This window comes from Podarcis pityusensis (genome assembly GCF_964106645.2).
Source record: "Podarcis pityusensis genome assembly, chromosome: 13".
In the NCBI taxonomy this organism is placed as follows: Eukaryota; Metazoa; Chordata; class Lepidosauria; order Squamata; family Lacertidae; genus Podarcis; species Podarcis pityusensis.
In genome coordinates, this window is record NC_138038.1 from 38,046,923 (window position 1) to 38,054,774 (window position 7,852).

Here is a 7,852-nt window from a genome sequence, read left to right on the forward strand (position 1 = left end):
CGACTGTTGAATATTATTGTAATTTGTTTGTTGGTATTAAATGAAAAACCAATAAAAAGCATTTTTTTAAAAAGAGAAGTTTCTGTGCCTTGTACTGCTTTAGTCTCTGCTATTATTTGTCTCTCCAGGCTCTTCAGCTGCACATCACTGACCCACATAATTGCTCTTCCCCTAGTGTTGTGCCACTCATTCCAACGGCAAGAAGATAAAAGTCCACCAAGTTTTGTGAGAGCTGTGCTGTGAATGAAGTACCTTCTGAACAGCTTTACACAGAGCAAGGACTTTTCCACATGGAAGCTGGGGTAGTTCTACACACAGAATTTGGTTTTCTTTCTGGCAGAACTTATTTCCCTTGCGCTTTGAAGTGCACTAACCAGGCACAGATGTGTGCATTCTGTAACTGCGAGGGGAGAAATTTGTACTGGATGTAGAACCCCATGTCCTCATAATTTTCTTTAAAGTTTCTAGTCCCTAAGGGAGAGACGAAGATATGTGGACAGTGCCTAATAAAAGAAGACCGGTGCACGTGGATGGATTTCCTGCCTTGTTCTCAATCTGGCCATTATCAGAAACAGAATGATACAAAACCAGCACAATCACTAAACTGTTGGGTCTGTATGTGAGAAATGCAAGTTATGCCCTAGTTTGGCCATGAAGAAGCTTCAACCCTACCCCACCTCTCTGTGCATCTCAGAGGAAGGGCAGGATACAAATAATGTCACAGAGAAGCATACGCAAGCAAAAAACCCACAATAATTCTCTTGAGACCTACCAAAATTTGCTCCTTAGTGAAGCTTACATCCTCTCTCTAGTTCTGGTGGCTGATATACCTGGGTTCTTCAGTAAGAAAGGAGGAGACAGATCGGAACAGGTCCAGGGAAGGGGAAGGAAGATGGGGAATGGGATGGAAAACAAACCCTATGAGGAAAGGTGAAAGGAAGTGGGCATATTTCGTCTTGATATCGCTCTTCAAGTATGGATGGAGGCAGACACTTGTTTCTCTGCTGCTTTAGAGGTCCAGACTAGATCTGGTGGGTTTGAGTTACAGGAGGGCAATTTCACTCAAGCATTAGCGGAAATGGTAAGAGCCGCTTGACTAATAGTAGTAATAATAATAATAATAATAATAATAATAATACCTTTTACATACTGCTCAAAATATAAAAATATCTCTAAGCGGTGTACAGTGGACCCTCGGGTTACGTACCGTCCTCCTTATGAATGCTTCGGGTAACGAGCTCCGCTAACCCGGAAGTAGATGATCCTGGTTACAAACTTTGCCCCAGGATGCGCGCGGAAGTCACATGCCAGCAGCACGGCAGCAGTGGGAGGCCCCATTAGCGAAAGTGTGCCTCATGTTAAGAACAGTTTCGGGTTAAGAACAGATTAAGTTATGAATTAAGTTCGTAACCGGAGGTACCACTAATCAAACTCTTGGATTTTCCAGGGCAGACAAAGGAAATACCTCTCTCTGCATACAATGCACACCCAAGTCACAGAGTTCAGTGCCACAACTTGCCTTTAAAAGGGTGTGAGGACAGGCAGAAGGAGGGGAGCTTCATCTAACTGAGCCGTCATTGGCATGACATGTGGGCGAACGCTATTGCCTCCATGACCTGCCTGTGGGCTTCTTGGAAGCATCTTAGTCACTTGGGCCTGATCCCACAGGGCTCTTCCTAAGTTACAATAACCTAACCAGTAAAGCAACTAATTTACAACTAAAGAGTGCATTTACACTGCCTGGCAGGGTAGAATTCTTTCCGGAGTTGCTTTTTTCTGTTTCACTTCTCCTTCGCCTACATTGCTCAACTCGCCTGCCTGACCACACTGCTACCCCTGCCCTAGAAATGTAAATGTAGTTAACAATCCAGAAGTGGTCTGCAAGCTGCTTGCAGGCCATGCACCTCTGCCTGTTTAGAGATAACAAGGTGCCCAGAACCAAGTGCTGGTGCTAAATTACTAGGCAGAGCAATTTGTATTTGCTTCTTATTTGTTCAGAGTAAATATTCATAAAGTGAGTAAACAGCAGGTTTACAAAGTGTGAAAACAGTACGCACAATCAACCAGGTGGGCACAAGTGGGTGGTCTATGGAGCCATCTCAGTGCCAGCAATAACTTACCGGCCTCTGACATCCAGTCATAGCAACATCATAATATATTGCTACTGGCCACTCCAATCTCTGCCAAGTGATGCATGAGATGCCAGGGGTCTTGGTGTTAACCAGGGTTTTTGTTCCTTTGGAGTGAGGCACGGCAGAGACTGTAGTGTCGTTCAGAAATATGGTTTATTTACACATATTTACACTTGGGTTTTGATGGAGGAAGTGCAGAACATTACACCCCAAGAGTGTCTCTTGTTTATTGGGAACCAGGCAGAGGGCCTTCTCGGTAGTGGCGCCTGCCCTGTGGAATGCCCTCCTGTCAGATGTCAAAGAAATAATTATACAACCTTCCATAGACATCTGAAGGCAGCCCTGTTTTGGGAAGATTTCAATGTCTGATGTGTCTTGTGTTCTTTTATATTCTGTTGGAAGTCACCCACAGTGGCTGGGGCAACCCAGTCAGGTGTGCAGGGTACAAGTAATAAATTGTTGTTGTAGATGCTCCCCTCATAACTTCAGCAAGCTTGGGTCAAAAGCAGACAGCCTCTCCCGGCCAGCCTCACGTGGAGTTCTCCTCCTGCCCTCTCGCCTTTTCAAACCTTGTTTTAAAAATGCCACATTTTTTTCCTCCAGCCTATGACACCACCCAATGCCCACTTGAAACTCCCCCTCCCAGCTTACATCATCAAATACCGAAATTCTGAACCTGGCATTTGTTTCTGCTCACCACCCCCTCATGGGAGGAGGAGCTCACACTCCTCTGCTGCCTGGCACAGGGTAACTGTGCCAATTGCCCATTACCTTCCTTTGTACTACATGATGGTTCTTCTCCCAGGTGGTTCCTGGCCAGGAAACTGAGTCAGCCTGCAGTATTACACTGATAAGCTGTCTCGCACCCAGGTGAAGGCTTCAAGCATTTAGTGATCTACATTTACTAACTGCAGAAATTATTGGGGGGGTAGGGGAGGAATCTGGTATCCAAGTCTTTTAGGGAAATCTGTCCCGTCACTCACAACCATAGGACCCATGATGTCACAATTTATAATGCTGGAAATCAGAAAATTATTTGTTCGTGGCTACTTATTTACACAGAAAAACGGTCCTCGGACTCAATAGCTGCATTCAGACAATCCTTCAAATTATTCTCCTGTCTGAAACCCTAGAAAGCTGCTGTCACTCTGCCAACAATGCTGAGCTAAATGAACCGATAGTCTGACTCAGTAGCAGGCAACTTCCTCTGTTCCTATCCTGAATCTAGCCACTATCTGACAGTGGGTCACACTGATTTTGTTTCAAAAGATTATATATGTTGGCTTAACATGCCAAATTTAACCTCTGTGTGTGTTTGTTTGTTTGTTTGTTTCCTCCTTTTCTCTTTGACAAGACTCAAGGCAGCTTACAGATAAAAATAAGAACCACTAAAAGCATAGAAAAGACAACAATTTAAAAACCAGTAAAAAATTTTTTAAATAAACAATAATGTTATTTTTAAAATATGTTAGTTTTATTTTTTAAAAAATTGTGGATTGTTAATTCACCTTGTAAGATCACCTTCCCACTTTGTGTCTAATCAGCTAGTAAGAATACATAGCCAAAATCTCACAGGCCCCAATAAAAGTTGGCAAAAGAAGAACCAAGGCAGAACTGTGGATCTACGAAAGCAAACAGGAGCAGCCAGATGGTGGAATGCACTCCCAAGAATTCACCTTGAGAAAGCAACACAAATTTCTAGTGCTCACAGCAGGAGCGAAACATTATTATTTATTAAATTTGTACATTGCCCTTCATCCAAAGATCACAGGGTTGTTCACAACATAAAAAAACAGAAAGAGAACACAAAATACATAAAAACAAAACAGCTAGGAGTGACCCTAAAATAGTTCAAAGTCAGACAGCTGGAAGATCAGTTCTGGTCTTACAGTTCTGTACCTTTGCCTGCCCCAAGACATGCAACTTTCCCAATGACCATTAAATCTCTTCCGTCTCACCTGTCCAATCCCAAGGTGCCTGCCCTACTTTCATGCCTCCTCTAATTTTAAACAAGGCCTTACCACTGCAAGATAGGACAGAATAATAAAAAGAGGAACTTGGCATATGCACAGAGTACCTTTGCTTTGCTATAAGTACCCACAACAAAACCGCAGGGGTGGCGTCTAGGCCCTAGGCCTGGAGGAGTGAGGCAGAAAGCAGGAACAAGCCACGCTCCAATTTCTCTTCCTCCTACTCCTCACCTTGAAAACTCAAGCACCAGAACAACAAGCTCTGTGGCAAAGCCAGCACTGATAGGCAAAGGGTCCCACTCCTGCATCCAGGATGAGAACCAAGCTAGAAAGTAAAGAAGTAAAAAAAGAAAGGAAATCCAGGTGTTTATACAGGCAGAGGAGCTTGTTTGGATGAAAGAGCAAGTGGCCAAAGTATAGCCTCCCCCACCCCACCCAAAATTGCTTCAGAAGCAAAGATTTCACAAGGAACAAGCTTAAGCTTCCTGTAGCTCTGACAAGCTGAAAAATCACACAATATTCCCTTTGCTGGAGCCTACCATTCCATCTCCAAAAATAGTCAGCCATGTGTCCCAGGACAAGTGTTCCCTGTTGCTCATCCACAGCATCTAGTTAACAAAAGGTATGTTATCTCTGCCAAGGGAGGTTCCATCATCATTACTGGCTAGCAATCGCTGACAGGTTTTTCAGTGAATGTAGGAAGAACTCTAAAGGATCAAACCACAGGCCTACCTAGCTCAGCATCCTCTCTCTCTCACCATGGCCACTCGCAGGCTTATGGGAAGCCCAAAGCAGGACACAGGTATCTTTTCACTCTCCTGCTTGCGTTCCCCAGCACCTGGCATTCAGAGGCATACAAATTCTGATCCTGAAGCCAGTACAGCCACCCTTTGACAGCTTTATTCTTTCTTCAAGCTGCCTGGCTCACTGGCCACATCTTCGGGAAACAAATTCTGTCGTTTGCATTCTGCAGAAGAACTGTTAGAAACTCAAATATATAAGTTAGGTACCAAATGGCACCTTAAACCTCGCATACTCGGACTGTCTATTTGCCGGGGGTTGGACTAGATGACCCTCAGGCTCCCTTCCAATGCTACACTTCTATGACCTCAACTACACTGCTTGACTGTAGCTTGCTCTTACAACAATTCACTTGGCCCAGTATGCAAGAAAGAGAAACACACAAAGTGGAAATGGAAATGGTATTAACTATGGACCAATGCAGAGGTTTTAAACTGTGGTCGCCAACCTGGCCCCCAGAAATCTCCACATAGTCGCAATTGGATCCGTCCCAGTAGCAAAACGTGCCTGGGAAATTTTGAACACTGTGCTAAAGCCACCAAAAAGCAGACTGCCAGCACATTTTGTAATGAACGTATAGCAGAAAACAGTATTTCTTTGCTGCTCTCAACCAACTCCCAATCAATTTCTGTCAATTACTTTTCTAGTATTTCAGAGAAAAGAGTATAATATTTTGTATTCTTTTTAAAATGTGCTGGGGAGGTGTCATTGGGTTGTTGTTTTTAATTTTGATTATATATTTTGTGGTTTTATATTTTGATTTTGTTCTGTGAACCGCCCTGAGACCTCCAGGTATTGGGCAACATATAAATTCAATAAACAAGATAAAAATAATAAAGCCCCACTATCAATTTGCTGGAAGTCGGCAGGTGCAAATCCTTCTATTTCAACCAAGAACCACTGAATCAATTCCTTCCATATAACTCATCTTGCATTCACGGGGCCGGCCTCACTTCAGAGATGCCAGAGAGCGCTCCCTCTCCCACTCCCTCTCCCACTCACTCTTGCAGGACACGCCTGTCCCGTGAGCTGATCTTGGGTGGTTTGAAATGAAAGGGCAGTAACAAAATCTAACAGCCCGGAAAGAGGAAAGGGCATATGGGTTGCTGCCACACAGCCTCCTGGCTGGCCTCCACCACCTCCCAGCCATGTTCGCCTACAGACAAGCAGCCACGCACCTGGGCACAACGATCTCGGTGTCCCTTCTTCCGCAGATCTTCCGGGCAACTTTCTCTTGGTCACACTTTTATGAGCCCCAGGTGAGTGGAGGCTCTAGGCGGGCGAAGGAGTCAGCAGCAATATCACCCCCAAGAGCCTCAGGGTCCAGAGAAGGTGCTTCCGCCTCCCCACTTCCCCCAGCCAGGGGGCATCGCCAGGGGCTTCTTTTGGAAAACGGGGGGATCTTGACAAGTTGGGGGGTTGCAAGGGCCGCCGGTGGAGGGAGCTTGCCAGGCCACCGAGGGGGGTGGATTCAGGAGTGGGGCTTTCCCGGGGAACGAGGCCAAGAGGGGTTTCCAACAGCGATCGTGAGGCGGGGGGCACTTGGATCGGGTAGGGGGCTGGGTTCAAAGGTCACGCAGGCAGGAAGGTCAGAGATCACTCCGGGGCCGGCGGGTCAGAGTTCAGAGCAGCTTCCTTGGGCAAAGGCTACCTGGGGTGAGGCGTCACGCTGGATTCCGGGTCAGGCGGGCAGCGGGGACGGAGGGAGCGGGGAGAGGCGACGGCTCCGTCCCTTTGGAGAAACCTCGGCCTGGCCCAGCCTGAGGGAGGACTCCGCCCCGGACTCCCTCGTCTCCCTGGCAATGCCCAGAGATCAAGGGGGAGGGGGACCGCTCTACCCCAGCCCCTCTCTATGGCCCTCGCGGGGGCTCCGGGCCTCTCCCGGCGGACAGGGTAGAAGCGGCAGCAGTGGCAGTGGCGGCGGCGGCGGCGCCGGGAGGACTCTCCGCAAAACGGAAGCGGAAGCTCACCTCCCGCAACTTCCGCCTCCAGCGCTCGCCCACTTCCGCCCGCACCCTTCTTCTGCTACCGCTTCTATGACCGCTACTTCCGGCATCATAGAGATAATCGAGATGGAACTGATGGGAGACCAAGGGTAGTATATGGGAGGGGTGTCGAGACGCACGGAGGCCGCCGAGATAGGGAAAGTGGGCGTTTCACGCAGCCTTGACTTCCGGTTTTTTTCGCTGGCGGCTTGGCAGAAGAGGGGTGTATCATAGGAAAGTACGCGGGTCTCTTCGGCGCGCCTTCATCCTGGCATTGCTTTTCGTCTCGCACGTTCACTCGCTCCCCTGAAGTGATCTTTAAAATGGGATAGAGCTTGTGCCGCCATGTCAGTCATTTTGGGAATCGGGGATTGGAAATTGCAGAGTGCTGCCTATGCAGAACCAACACATAAGACCAGCCCAAAAGTTTAGACGTAAAAGTCCTGCAACACCCTATTTCTTTCCTTATGTTTATTGTCGCAGCAGGTTTTCATGAATTTATAATAAATACGCACAAACATTTAACACATGAAATAAGATCCCAGTTAGAACGAGCAAGAACTCCCGTCTTGACCGCTGCCTCACTTCTGCCCGGTATGAACTCCTCTAAAATCTAGAATATCTTCATTACTTTGTACGGGCAGCTCTGTTTCGTCCCATGAGTGAAAAACAGAAATTAAATCAATGAGCTGATGGCAGGGAACCAGTGTGGCGAAGCGGCGCCTCCCCCGAAGCAAGACTTGCTGAATTCGACGGACTTAACTCCCAGGTGTGTATAGGATCGGTCCCTATGCTTTGCATTGGAAAGCAAAGGGGAAAACTCTATTGTGCTAGGCTGCAGTCCTCTACACACTGACCTGAAAGCAAGCCCCTTGGACTCAATAACATTGATTGCGCTGTTAGGGAATGTCACGAACAGCGGCGGCTTTGGTGGCTCTTCACTTTGTCTAGTTCTATAACGCCG

At 47.0% G+C, this 7,852-nt stretch overlaps 1 protein-coding gene across 9 annotated transcripts in view; it reads right to left on the reverse strand.

The window, feature by feature from the left end:
• The window catches only part of EPN1 (epsin 1), a 32,262-nt gene extending 25,397 nt beyond the window's left edge, over positions 1-6,865 (reverse strand). For 4 of the 9 annotated variants that reach the window (XM_080978114.1, XM_080978112.1, XM_080978113.1 and 1 more), the window contains exon 1: positions 6,082-6,864. The gene's annotated coding sequence lies outside the window, so the exon portion shown is untranslated. Of the gene's footprint in view, positions 1-6,081 lie in introns of all 9 variants that reach the window. The other 5 variants (XM_080978109.1, XM_080978110.1, XM_080978108.1 and 2 more) reach the window with 2 other exon arrangements.
• Between the last annotated feature and the right edge of the window lie 987 nt (positions 6,866-7,852).